This window comes from Erigeron canadensis, chromosome 9 (genome assembly GCF_010389155.1).
Source record: "Erigeron canadensis isolate Cc75 chromosome 9, C_canadensis_v1, whole genome shotgun sequence".
Taxonomy (NCBI): domain Eukaryota; kingdom Viridiplantae; phylum Streptophyta; class Magnoliopsida; order Asterales; family Asteraceae; genus Erigeron; species Erigeron canadensis.
In genome coordinates this window covers 15,399,809-15,414,775 of record NC_057769.1, presented here as the reverse complement: position 1 = coordinate 15,414,775, position 14,967 = coordinate 15,399,809, and positions in this window count along the sequence as shown.

The following is a 14,967-nucleotide window of genomic DNA, read 5'->3' as shown; positions in this document are numbered from 1 at the left end:
AGTCTCTATGACCCTGAATATGACAATGAGACTAGTAGGGGGTAAGCCCCTATTATAAAGTAGAAAATTTATAAATGACAAGACTATGTAATACTCCAATAATTTTAAGATAAATAAATTAACCCCTTTTGTAGTTTTGACATTAAAATAATTTCCTAGTATTTTATTTTTGGACATGTGGTTAATTTAGTTGGAACTTTAGCGGATAGCGGGTATTTTACCCACCTAATTTCATTAGATGCGTGGCATCAAGATGAGATGCCAGACAATTCCTTTTCTTGTGACTCATTTTCCACCCATCTTCTTCTTGAACTTTCCTCTCAAATCCCTTTCAATCCAAACTCTATCTTTAATTCATCCAACAATCCTACTAGTAAATAATTATAATATCATTCAAGATTTGATCATCAACTAAGAGAAAATGAAGGTGTGAGATGGGGGAGTGTGGGCCGATTTCAAGAGGGAAAAAGGAAGGAGATTAGAAGTGTGAATTCAATTCTCTTCATGTGTGTTTATTTTAATTAATCAAATCCTTCCAAGAATTTTAATAATAATCTTCAATAAGCAAAATTGAAAAGCTAGGGTTTACGTATGGAAGTGGTGGTGGCCGAATTTTAAGAGAGAAAAGAGGGAAGGAAGAATTGTTATTTAAAGTTTAATTTCTTGAATCTTTGAGGTAACAATCTATTTTATTTAACCTAGTTTTGATGTTTGTTTCAAGAATTAGGGTTCATGCAACCATCCAATTTGGGTTTTTTTTTTGTTGGATCATGATTTTGCCAATATCCCCACATTTTATTGTTCATAACTTGAATTATGATTATTGGGTTGCATGAACTTATTGGTTTGAGTTGTTAGTGACCATTATGGCAAAAATGAGAATTTGATAATTTTGAGCATTAAGATGAAATGGCCACATGTTGGTGGTAAAATGAGTTTTTTAGCAAAATGATAGATAATTGAGGCTGATGATTTTGAAAGATTTGAACTTTGTTAAGTGAAACTTGATTTTAAGTCAACTCAAGGAAATTAAGGTTGGGTGAATAGGAATGCTAGTGAATCGATAGTTTGGCTAAGTGAGTTAGCCAAGATTATGAATAAAGTCTTATGTGCATATTGTATTGATTTGCTAGGTTGAAAGCTTTGCACTTGTTGTAGCATTGTTGATTGTTGTTAGACGCGGAGGAGGTGAGTAATCTTGCATACCTTTATGTATACGTTGGGTCAATCGACCACATCATGTTAAAGCATTTTGTCCATGTGTGGTGTTGACCACATCATGTTGAAGTTTATTTATCCATGTGTGGTGATTGATTCGGCGTAGGCCCATATGGGGCATAGTGTTTATGAGGCCTAAGAACCTCCGGGACCTAAGAATCCCGATAGTTAATCATGTTGATGGGTGTTTAGCGTATGTGGATCCATGTAGGTGTTTATTAGCGCAAAAGTGAGTATGCAAGTGATGGTATGACGGTACCATTGGCTACATGCGATAGTCCTTTGTGTTTTTGCCCTCCTTCGTATATATATTTGTATGCAAGTTTATCCACTAAGCATTCGCTTACTTTTAGTTGTTTACCATTTTTATAGGTAGTTCCGGAAGAAGGAGCTAGTTGTTGATTAAAGCTTGAAGTATTAGAAGTAAAGAGTTTGCAAGACTTGGAGGTATTTAGGTCATTCATGGATGAATGACAATCTTGTGGTTTAGAGGCTTAGACATCCCTTTCCTTATGGCTCTTGGTACATTTTGTTTTGATGGTTATGCTATTGTCAAATTTCTGTAAACGGTGAAGTGTGGTTCTACGAATTTGCAAAAGTCGTATTTTAGACGAAAATGGTGTCAAAGTGGGTAAATGACCCATATGATGGTGTTCATGGGATTTGAAACAATTTGATGTTGTAAATATGTAAAAATGTGTCTATGACGTGGTTATAAATCTCTGGAATGTGTTTTAAGATGTTTGTTTTGCAATTTGAAGGTTTTAAGTTTGATCAAGGTCGAAATGAGTTTTGGTTTTGCTGGCCCACTGCGGCTTAGTGGGGGTGGTATTGCCCACTGCGGCGCAGTGGAATCCCACGTCCTAACTTGTTCTTCCTCCCACTGCGGCGCGGTGGGGCTTTTCCAGTCTCAGGTTCGAGCATTTCTACTGCGGCGCAGTGGGGGTAAAAAATATATATATATATTGTGTTTTCGGTTATCGAGTCCAGTCCTTTCAAGTTGGTATCAGAGCCAAGGTTTAAGGGATTTAGGTATTCCCTCATGTAGAGAGTGCCTAGACTTAAACCTTAGTCGAGACTCGACCTTAAGTACCCGAATTTTTTTTTATATGGGACCGAAAGAGTGTTTGATGATGCTAGCTTATAAACATACTAGTATTAAAGCACAATAAGAAGCCGGCCTTATTGTGGTTGAAGTACTAACAAATTGTAAACTAACGACATCAAACCTTGGGACGGTTTAGTATAAAGTTATAGGTTTGGCTTTTAGTTTGAATGAGTAGGGATAGGTTATGAATTTAAATCGATTTATTTACTCATATTATAGTATGGCCGATCAACATAATGACGAAGATGAACACAATAGACGAAATGAAGAAGAAAAGCCCGTATTTGACGAGGATAGCATGGACATTTCGGATCAAATAGGGAGAGCTTTAGAGAAGTATACTCCTCTCTTACTAAAGAGGTTGAATCAAACTTTAGAAGGAGCAGTGAATGACCACATTGCAAAAATGATAAGAGAAGAAGTTGCGGTTAATGTGCAATGAGAGTTTGAGAAACGGGATGCCAAGGATAAAGGCAAAAGGACCGAGGAGGAGAAAGATGTAGAAGTGACGGGAGAAAGGGTTTACAAAAAGTTCACTTTTAGGGACTTCGAAGTATGCCACTTACCGGAATATCACGGTGACCGTGATCCCATCGTTTGTACTTGGTGGATATCGGAGATAGAAGGGGCTTTCCGTACTAGTCAATGCCCCTCACATTTGAAAGTTATATTTGCGGTGGGTATGCTTAGAAATAGTGGAAAGAGATGGTGGGATGGATTGTTGGCAATCAAGAAAGGGGCTCTAGATAATGTGGAGTGACCCGAGTTTAAAACCATGTTCTTCAAAGAGTTTAAGTCGGAGGCCGAAGTAACTAAATTGAGAAGTGAATTTCTCAATGATTGTCAAGGGAGATTAATCTTGAATGAATTTCGCGCTCAATTATTGGATAAAGCACAATTTTGTCCGGAATTTCTTGAGAACGATCAATTGCTAAAAGAGCAATTTTACATGAAATGAAGAAAAGCTTGAGGGAAAAGATAAGCTTGCGTCAAATGGAGTCTTTTTCTATGTTAGCGGATGTGGCTCGAGATCACGAGATTGAGCAGACGCAAGTGGATGAGGATGTCACGGGAAGAAAAGTTGAGAGTACCGATTCCCCAAACAAGAAACCTAAGCACGTTGGAAGTTTAAGCGGAGAATTTGCAAAGAACGACATTCCTTTATGCCATCAATGCAAAAGGAACCATTCAGGTGTGTGCAAGGCGTCAATGAAGGGTTGCTATAATTGTGGACAACTAGGGCATATGAGTCGAGATTGCAAGGCGGGGTCGGAGAAGCCGATCATGTGTTTTAAATGTTTTGAAGGGGGACATATGAGGAGTTCTTGTCCATTGCTAACCGAAGAGGAGAGGCAAGAAGAAAGGAGAAAAGAAGTGGAAAGAAGGAATGCACGAGCTTATGGAAATCAACAAGGTAGGTCCTTCCAACTTATCGTAGAGTAAAAATTAAGGATACTAATAATGTATCCGCATATATCTCTCCTACGTATGATATTCCTATACAAATTCTTTCAATATTCGGAAACCAACAAATCACTTGTTGCCTTTTATTTGGTTCATATTACTCCCGTATTGAAATTACTTTTAGACACCGCGTTACAAGTCAAGGTTAGGAATAGCAAAATGCAATTAGTGAATGTGGTTATAATAAATGTATCACCAAAATTCTCTCAATCTAACTTAAAATCCATTTTGATGATAAAAATTTGATATAGTTTTAGGTACGAACCAGTGGAGTATTTAAAATGTTAAGTTGTGTATGTGATGAAGAGGCGATGCAATTTACTTAATTTACTTATAAGGGTGGAGATGTGGTTGACAACCGAAGGGAGCGTTCTATAGCGTTGTATTTTGCTCGTGCCGTCGTTATTTATCTTGTAGCAGTTGTCAAGCCTATTTTGCTCATATTTTTGAGATTAAAAGAGATATTCATATAGTGAAAATAAGCCCTGTTGTCTGTGAAATTGCCAATATTTTATCCAAAGACTTGTCGGGCATTCTTTCCGAACGGCAAGTAGAACCTTCCATTAATTTAATTCCGAGGACTATCCCCATTGCTAATATCTTTATCGTGTGATTCCAATGGAAACACAAGAAGTAATGAGGCAGGTTCAAGCATTTCTCAACAAAGACTTCGTTCATCTTGGTAACTCTCATTAAGGTGTGCCATTTCCTTTCAACAAAGAGGAGGATAGTAGCAAGGGGAGGTATAACGATCATCTCGAATTCAACAAGGTGACTACCAAGAACGCATATTCGTTGTCAAGAATCGGTGATCTATACAACTCAAGGGCAAGGAACTACATATTGTTCTAATATAGATCGATGTTCTAGTGATCAACCATTTCAATGTGCAAGGAAGGCAACCCCCCCAACAATATTTTTTTCGCCCATTGTTCTAGTCATTTTGAAATTTCTATCATGCCTTTCTAAACTTACTAACACTTCGGTGATTTTCATGCATCTCAGGAATCGCGTCCGTTGACCCATGCTTAACAAAACCGAAAGTGTTTTCATTAATGTTTATTCATTTTTCCGAAACAAACTAATTGTGAGATTCATTTATGGGAGTTGTTTAGAACCGTATGCAAGGAGAAGCATTATGCACGATACCAAATGCATGATTGGTGAATAAGAAACGCGTAACTCGTGGTCATGTAGTCGTTAATGAAGAAATCGTGACTAGAGTTAGTAAGGTTGCTTAGCATTTAGAAGTTATCGATGAGCTTTTGAGTGTTTACTCTACTTTTCACGTGCCACACCTTAGGAGGTACCTTGCCGATAATACTACTTTGTTGCCTTTGGAAGAAATTGAAGTTGACAATAAGTCGAACTAGGCTGAGGAGCCGTGGCCATAGTAGAAGGAAAAACGTAAAAGAGTTTAAAGTAAATTGTGAGATCGTACAAGATTCGGTGAAAGCTTAGACTAATGACAGTTGATACTTGGAAGATTCGAGAATGATGTGCTTGTTCATCATTATCTTTGATTATAGCGTGGATCACGAGGTCGTGATCCATTCCAAGTGGGGGAGAGTTGTAACACCCCAATAATTTTTAGATAAATAAATTAATCCCTTTTTGTAGTTTTGACATTAAAATAAGTTCATAGTATTTTATTTTTGGATATGGGGTTAATTTAGTTGGAACTTTAGCGGATAGCGGTTATTTTACCCACCTAATTTCATTAGATGCGTGGCATCAAGATGAGATGCCAGACAATTCCTTTTCTTGTGACTCATTTTCCACCCATCTTCTTCTTGAACTTTCCTCTCAAATCCCTTTCAATCCAAACTCTACCTTTAATTCATCCAACAATCCTACTAGTAAATAATAATAATATCATTCAAGATTTGATCATCAACTAAGAGAAATTGAAAGTGTGAGATGGGGGAGTGTGGGCCGATTTCAAGAGGAAAAAAGGAAGGAGATTAGAAGTGTGAATTCAATTCTCTTCATGTGTGTTTATTTTAATTAATCAAATCCTTCCAAGAATTTTAATAATAATCTTCAATAAGCAAAATTGAAAAACTAGGGTTTATGTATGGTAGTGGTGGTGGCCGAATTTTATGAGAGAAAAGAGGGAAGGAAGAATTGTTATTTCAGGTTTAATTTCTTGAATCTTTGAGGTAACAATCTATTTTATTTAACCTAGTTTTGATGTTTGTTTCAAGAATTAGGGTTCATGCAACCATCCAATTTGGGGTTTTTTTTTGGGTTGGATCATGATTTTGCCAATATCTCCACATTTTATTGTTTATAACTTCAATTATGATTATTGGGTTGCATGGACTTATTGGTTTGAGTTGTTAGTGACCATTATGGCCAAAATGAGAATTTGATAATTTTGAGCATTAAGATGAAATGGCCACATGTTGGTGGTAAAATGAGATTTTTAGCAAAAAGATAGATAATTGAGGTTGATGATTTTGAAAGATTGAACTTTGTTAAGTGAAACTTGATTTTAAGCCAACTCAAGGAATTTGAGGTTGGGTGAATAGTAATGCTAGTGAATCGATAGTTTGGCTAAGTGAGTTAGCCAAGATTATGAATAAAGTCTTATGTGCATATTGTATTGATTTGCTAGGTTGAAAGCTCTGCACTTGTTGTAGCATTGTTGATTGTTGTTAGTCGTGGAGGAGGTGAGTAATCTTGCATGCCTTTATGTATACGTTGGGTCAATCGACCACATCATGTTGAAGCCTTTTGTCCATGTGTGGTGTTGACCACATCATGTTGAAGTTTATTTATCCATGTGTGGTGATTGATTCGGCGTAGGCCCATATGGGGCATAGTGTTTATGAGGCCTAAGAACCTCCGGGACCTAAGAATCCCGATAGTTAATCATGTTGATGATTTAGTGTATGTGGATCCATGTATGTGTTATTAGCGCAAAAGTGAGTACGCAAGTGATGGTATGACGGTACCATTGGCTACATGCGATAGACCTTTGTGTTTTTGCCCTCCTTCGTATATATATTTGTATGCAAGTTTATCCACTAGGCATTCACTTACTTTTAGTTGTTTACTATTTTTATAGGTAGTTCCGGAAGAAGGAACTAGTTGTTGATTAAAGCTTGAAGTATTAGAAGTAAAGAGTTTGCAAGACTTGGAGGTATTTAGGTCATTCATGGATGAATGACAATCTTGTGGTTTAGAGGCTTAGACATCCCTTTCCTTATGGCTCTTGGTACATTTTGTTTTGATGGTCATGCTATTGTCAAATTTCTGTAGACGGTCAAGTGTGGTTCCACGAATTTGCAAAAGTCATATTTTAGACGAAAATGGTGTCAAAGTGGGTAAATGACCCATATGATGGTGTTCATGGGATTTGAAACAATTTGACATTGTAAATATGTAAAAATGTGTCTATGAAGTTATAAATCTCTGGAATGTGTTTTAAGATGTTTGTTTTGCAATTTGAAAGTTTTAAGTTTGATCAAGGTCAAAATGAGTTTTGGTTTTGCTGATCAGGTAGCCCATTGCGGCGCAGTGGGGGTGGTATTGCCCACTGCGGCGTAGTGGAATCCCACGTCCTGAATTGTTCTTCCTCCCACTGCGGCGTAGTTGGAGTGTGTCAAACCCACTGCGACGCAGTGGGGCTTTTCCAGTCTCAGGTTCGAGCATCACCACTGCGGCGCAGTGGGGGTAAAATATATATATCTATAAACCCTTATAAAGGGTATTGGGATTAAGACATTCAACACTTTTTCCCCTTCCCAAAATACCCCTCCTCAAAAATAAATCCCTCCCCGTTCATTTTCCCTTTCTGCCAAACCATACCACACAAAAACACAAACACACTATTCACCCACCGCCCTCCATCACCACCGCCTTTCATCTCCACCGCCGCTATGAACACCATCAACACCACCACCGCGAACACACATACGGATGCCCTCTCCAATCACGCCGCCGTCGATCACCAGCGCCACCGCCGCGATTTGTTAGGTTCCATTTGAAATTAAAAGGTGAGCAATATTACATATTTTTTTTTATTTTCAACATTACAGATTTGTTATTAAATTATAGTTTTTCAACATTAACATATTTTTTTGATATGGAATACCCCTCGATTTGTTATCAATATAGATCGTCAACGGATCCACTATCTTTACCATTCCCTAATTACCTTATCCATCGTTACTATCTCTATCCTCCATCATCGCGTATCCACCTCTACACCAGTGGTTTCTGGGTATATGTGAGGGGCCACTTTAATAATGAGATAATTGTTTTTTTCTGTTATTATCTTTTTATTTGTTTATTTTAAACAAAAGAATAAAACAAATTAATTATTTGAATTTTGGGGTTTTTAATATTAGTGTTTGACCATTTGGCAGTTGAAGTATGACATCAAATTGAAGCCAGGCTATCGGCAAAGTATATTGATTACCCGACTTTTGATCATTGGTATTCTTGGTATGTGTTACTATGATTCATGTATTTTATATTTCAAGTTTAATGTGTTGGTCGTATTCAATTGCTACATATACACCACACGTATCAAGTTATTACTGAAGGGTATGTTCAAGAATATGGGTTATGAATATTATTTCTCAAACTGAATGTGTTAACAAAAAAAAAATATTGATACATTTTCTGCTGTAAATTAAGGATTATGATCTTTGTTAAGGATTTATGTGTAGTTAATAATGGTTTTGATAAGGATGTTTTAAATCAGCTTATTTTTGGTAATGGTTTGGAATCCTTAGTTTTGGTAAACCATTTATTTTAAATGTATTATAGATATCATGTAACTTATTTTAAATGTATTATAGATATCGACCTGAGTTTGACCATCAAAGCTCATTTATCAGTTGACTTTTGAGTCGGTGATGGTTACGTAGTTGAAGAGCTACTGAAAAGTTAGCTTGGCCTTTAGCACTCTTTTTAGACGGTTTAATTAGTTAGAACCCCTTCATTGCAACCATGGCTGACAACTGCCTGTTTACATTTCCGAGTCTGCATAGTTACCTTCAGATTAACCAACATATTTGTCCAATCTATTGTACATTTTAGTTTCTACATTATGGTATAGATTACACTTATGGATTACACTCTTAGAATATTTGTATTTATATATTGTTTGGATATTTTTATTAATGATCATTACATTATCTACTCATGGCTTTATGTGTATTATAGTAGTGAAAATTGAGGCACAATGGGTTCTTATTGGTAGTTCTAACTATAACAAAGTATATTAGCACATATGTATGTAAAATAGATATATGACATTTGGCAGTACCTAATACTTATATTATGGAACAACTAATTTGTTTTTTAGGATTTATGCAAATACTAACGGTGTCAAATTTACAATTTAACTTCCAGGATTATTTGAGATTGGAATGGGTTTACTATACAATAATAATAATTTTAATAATATTACAAATATTGATACACAATATGTTGGCCTGTGGTGTTATTATCATAATCAAGGTTTATATATAAAACAATATATCTGTCTTATGACAGGAGATTTGAGATTGTTAACTAATGATATACTAGCAATGGTATATTTTGAACTGTAGCTTTTTTCTTATTTTTTATAGCACGTATATAGTATCATTGACAGGATCATAAACAAAGAGATTCTCAAATACTTGGAATATATTGTAGTAAAGATATAGATGATTATTATGCCTACAAAAGATTTTCATTGACGTGTATAAAGAAGTTTTACTTGATACCTAAATTATGGAGGTTTATAATCTTTAGTATGATCTAAATTTATATTTCTTTAGTTTATAATTGTCACAAGCATCATTTATTCACCGTTTGCGTTTTCTGTTTTTTTTTTCTGATTAGTATAATGGAATTTAAATGGTTACACATTTTGTATATGATGATAGGTATCAAAGATAATTGACCACGATGAATATTATTAGCTTTATATTGAGCAAAGCTAAGCAATCGATTCCAATGAAGAACTTTTGGAATGTATAGATTTTTTTCCCTTTAGAATAGACTTATTTTTGTATGATGTATAATTTGTAGCTACCATTTACAAAATGATACATTATCTGGATTTGCTTTTGTTTTAGAAAGATTTTGCTCCTGTTCGTTCACACTAAAACATGGTATCCCCACACTTAACCACCGTTTTTATATACCGCCGCAACGCGCGGGTTCCCTTCTAGTATATATATATATTGTGTTTTCGGTTATCGAGTCCAGTCCTTTGAGACTAATAGGGGGTGAGCCTCTATTAGAAAGCTTAAGTAATGAGACTAATAGGGGGTGAGCCTCTATTAGAAAGCTTACATGAGACTAATAGGGGGTGAGCCTCTATTAGAAAGTTTAGATAATGAGACTAATAGAGGGTGAGCCTCTATTAGAAAGTTAAGATTATATGCGCATATAAAAGTACGATGAGATGAAGTTAGTATAAAGAGATGACATGAGAGATTATGTCATAGGCTTTATACTAATTGTTAAGTAAGACAACTAGATTATGAATGTATGCATATTTATTCCCTAAGCTTTGTGGCTTACGTTTTAGTTTTTTACTTTTTTTATAGGTGCATCTGACTTAACGTAAATACAGAAGAGAAAGTAACTAGCTTGAAGTATTTGGAAATTTATCTATGCTTTGGGAGAAGATTTAGTGCAAGAAAGGTAGTTTGAATACGTGAAAACATTTGGGTATTAGAATTCCCAAGCCAAGCTCTTGATTCATTTTGTTAAAGTGTGTCAATCTTTGGTCTAGTTGTTAAATTTTGGTTTATTAATCATTTGGTTAAAATATGGTGATGCTGTTAATTACTTCTAGTTTCAAAAGCATCCGACTAGTTTTGTATTGATTTTTTTAGAAAGTGTTTTAACAGGTTTTGATGCCGAATAAAAGCATTGGTTGTGAATTTTACGAAAAGGTCATGCCCATTTTTCTAAAAATTTGTCATTTTGTATTTGGATCGTTTCAATTGGTATCAGAGCTTTGGTTTAAGGGAATTAGGTATTCGATCTTGATGTATTGATATGATCCCACATCGGACATGTATGAGATTGGTTGGTGGTTTATAAGCCTAGGTGTCCCCTCCTCCTTTGAGCTAGCTTTTGTGAGTAAGTTCTACACCTAGCTTATGACATGATGCAAGCCTATTATGGGATGGGTTCATATCAATTGGTATCAGAGCCAGCCCTACCTTTCGAGGTTCCAACGCTCGGAGTGGTGGCCTATGGAGTGGTGTCTTGGACCCAAGGAGAAGGGTGCCAACCGTGACCAACATAGCCGTGACAAACGAGGACGTTGGCTCTTCAAATGGTGGGGTATTGATATGATCCTACATCAGCCAAGTATGTGATTGGTTGGTGGTTTATAAGCCTAGGTGTCCCCTCCTCCTTTGAGTTAGCTTTTGGGAGTAAGTTCCACACCTAGCTCAATTGGTACGAACCCATCCCATAATAGGCTCGCATCATGCTATAAGCTAAGTGTAGAACTCATTCCAAAAGCTAGCTCAAAGGAGGAGGGGACACCTAGGCTATATATCCACCAACCAATCCCATACTTGGCCGATGTGGGATCATATCAATACCCCACCCTTTGAAGAGCCAACGTCCTCGTTGGTCACGGCTATGTTGGTCACGGTTGGCACCCTTCTCCTTGGGTCCAAGCCACCACTCCATAGGCCACCACTCTGAGCGTTGGAACCTCAAAAGGTAGGGCTGGCTCTAATACCAATTGATACGAACCCATCCCATATTAGGCTCGCATCATGTCATAAGCTAGGTATAGAACTTACTCCCAAAAGCTAGCTCAAAAGAAGAGGGGATACCTAGGCTTATAAACCACCAACCAATCCCATACTTGGCCGATGTGGGATCATATCAGAAAGAATATCTAAACTTAAACCATAAAATATGGTTGTCGTAAGAAAGATAAGTGGTCTTATATTAAAGTATGGAAGTATTTAACAAAGTTAACTCGAAGTGTTTTAATATAATCATAATAATGACTGCAGCATTATTAGGATTGTATATTAAAACACCTTAAGTTAAAAGTGTTAAATATGGAAGTACTTTTGGATATAAATCTATAGAGCTTGAAATTTTATATGTGATTATGAATACATTGTTAGATATAGAACTATCAAAGTTTTAAAAATTTCTTAAAGTATGAAAAAAAGCTCAAGAACAATATATATATATATATTTCATTCAATTTAGGAGATATAATATAATGATGAGAAATAAAGTATTGAGGAAAGATCAAGTTGAGGTAAGCCTTCTTGAAAAACAGTAGTAGACTGAGTAAGAAAAGATCTAGTGTGGCAGACCGAGCCTGGAAAAGCGTAAAAGGTTTGTAATTGCTCAATTGACGATAAAGTAAGAATAGATAAAATACGTTATTCCTGTTGTGAAACTGTAAAATATAGAACAATAAAGAAGACAATAGATAGAGAAGGATGGATTAATTCATTCATTAACATCACCAATACAATGTTTATATAGATACAAATAAGAGCCTTCTCCAAGAAACAAATCTCGCAATACGATACAAATATCTAGTTACCATATATGGACATCCATATAATATTTATTCATAATACTCCCCCTTGGATGTCCATCGTCTGAAGACATTATGTCTCGTTAAAACCTTACTAGATAAAACCCAATGGGACAAAATTCTAGTGAAGGGAAAAGAGTACATAATTCTTTTGATACGCTTGGGGATGTTGCCTCTTTAAAAACCTTGACAGGAAAACCCACTGGGACAAAGCCTTGCTCAAGGGAAAAAGAGTGCAACGCGTATCTTCTCCCCCTCATGATCACATCACTTGAAATTCGTTGGTTGGCACAAATCAATATCACAAATCAACAACTTTTATCGTGTAATAGTAAGTTTCTTAATTTATATGTTTGATTCTCGCACGATTGAATTCCTTAAATTCACTTTCTCAATACATATCATGTTTTACAATACATCATACATCTTTTTCAAGTACATCCTCTTATTTTACAAGCTATGTACTGCTTAAAAATTCAAAGTAAATGATGTATTATCTAATGTTTGAATCGCGAGAACTATCAATGCTTAGATGACACTTCCAAACGAACATTGTGATCATATATTTGGAAATCAAAGGGGCTTTATTATATGACCTTATAACCATGAACGTTATTTATCCAAACAAAGTATATTTAACATCTATCTCTCTTAGCTTTCATGATGCACATTGATTCATCGTAAGATGTTATATTCATAAACCAAAAGAGAGACTTAGTCTTTTATAAATTCAATCATCATTGGACACTCTCTCAGAGTTCCATTAATATTCAAATCATCAAAATACATGAAACTTATATCATATTCATATCTGGATTTCTTTATAAGTTTCAAACATAACATTTTCTATTCTCGAGAACTTTTCACACCATTTTTAATCACGAGACATGCTTCATGCATTTTATATTTCTCATGGAATCTCAATTTCAAATGAGCATTATTTTTATATACTAGACGCGAATCAATACTTTCTCATTTTGCTAGACTTTTAATTTAGTTGCTTCCACCATATAATTTATGCACTTTCAAGTGTTTGGACTTCATGTCCCAAACTACTAGCGTTTTTTCATGTTGGCCAATTATTAATAACATATCAATTTATTTGCATGCATGCTTTCAAGATCCTCACATTATTCATTCTCTTAGCGCTATCATATTCAATCAATCTCGACGTCGCTTTTATTTATTTTTCGATTCCATAATTCTCTAGACATGTCACAACTCATTGAGATCTCATTATTTCCAGGTACCCCGGGTTTCTCCAAAACCTCCATGTCTAGTTTCTCATCATCAGTCTCTTTTGGGGTCTTTATGCCTCGACTTTGACCATCTAAATTGTATGCTCCTTTTATTTTCGAGGCTTTTATTTTGGAATCGACTTTTCTCACTTATTATCAATCGGAGCATAAGCAGCTTTTTGGTCAGTTAACATTGCTGGCAATTAATGAATATTCTAAATGAATTATCACACAAACTTCAAGCTTATATCCATTGGTGTGAGGATCTTTGATAATTCATTTTTACTTCTTTAGCTGCTTTCCACTTTCCCTAATGTTGGGAACATCTCCCCCTAATGTTGGGAAAACTAAATCATGTCAATGAAAAAACATAAGCCATAAACAAATATTCCAATGATGGCTTTATTGAATACGTACACCTCTTTCATGTTCCAACTCATACCCAAAACAACCATACTAATGTCTAGTCTAATCAGACAGTTTCGAACTGAATCAAAGCATAAGCCTACACACTTCCAAGGCACGTCTATTTTCCCAACATTATTTCCAACATTCTTTGAAGTCTCGTCTTTGTGCATTGTGGTGGAACAACTTAATCCTATATTACACATTCAAAACTCTTATGAGACATATGTGGTTTCTGACCATAAACCAATTTCAGTGGTGAGGAAACACAATAAATTATTGGCATGATGCGAGTTCAAAGTTATTGCATGTTAAATAATAACATGGCCCCAATCTATAGTCATTCATTTGCTCTTAATAATCATTATTGCCAACAATATGGAACATGCTCTCAATCTTATAACATGAGCAATTAATTACGCAAACATCATGTTGTGACTTTAGTGACCCATTTAGACGATGCATCAATTTTAAAACACTAAATGGTCAATATGGACGATGTATAGGCCTACTTACATCTCCTTTGCATATGTTCCATTAAATTAAAAGGATTCAATCCTTATGGAGCAAATGACCTCAATTTAAATAATCACTTTGAAGAATCCTTTCCCCTCTTCAATATATTGCGCATCATTATTGACCCGGGATGGTTCAACCGGTCATGCCAATCAATCAAATAATATAAGTCTATAAACTTTCGTTTAGACATTCATGTGCTTTGTTCAAAGATATCTATATTAGCACATCTCAAAACATTTGTTTCTCATAATAGATATATAGTATCTTTCACAATGCCTTCAAATAATTCGATACAGTTAAATATAATACTCACATTAGCAAATAGCATTTGACGTAGATTACGTCTTACACTAGTGAAGTTTTACATAAATATCATACTCATTAGCAAATAACATTTGGCGTAGATTACGTCTTACACTAGTGAAGTTTTACATAACTTATCCATGATAACTTAATAAGATATCACATTA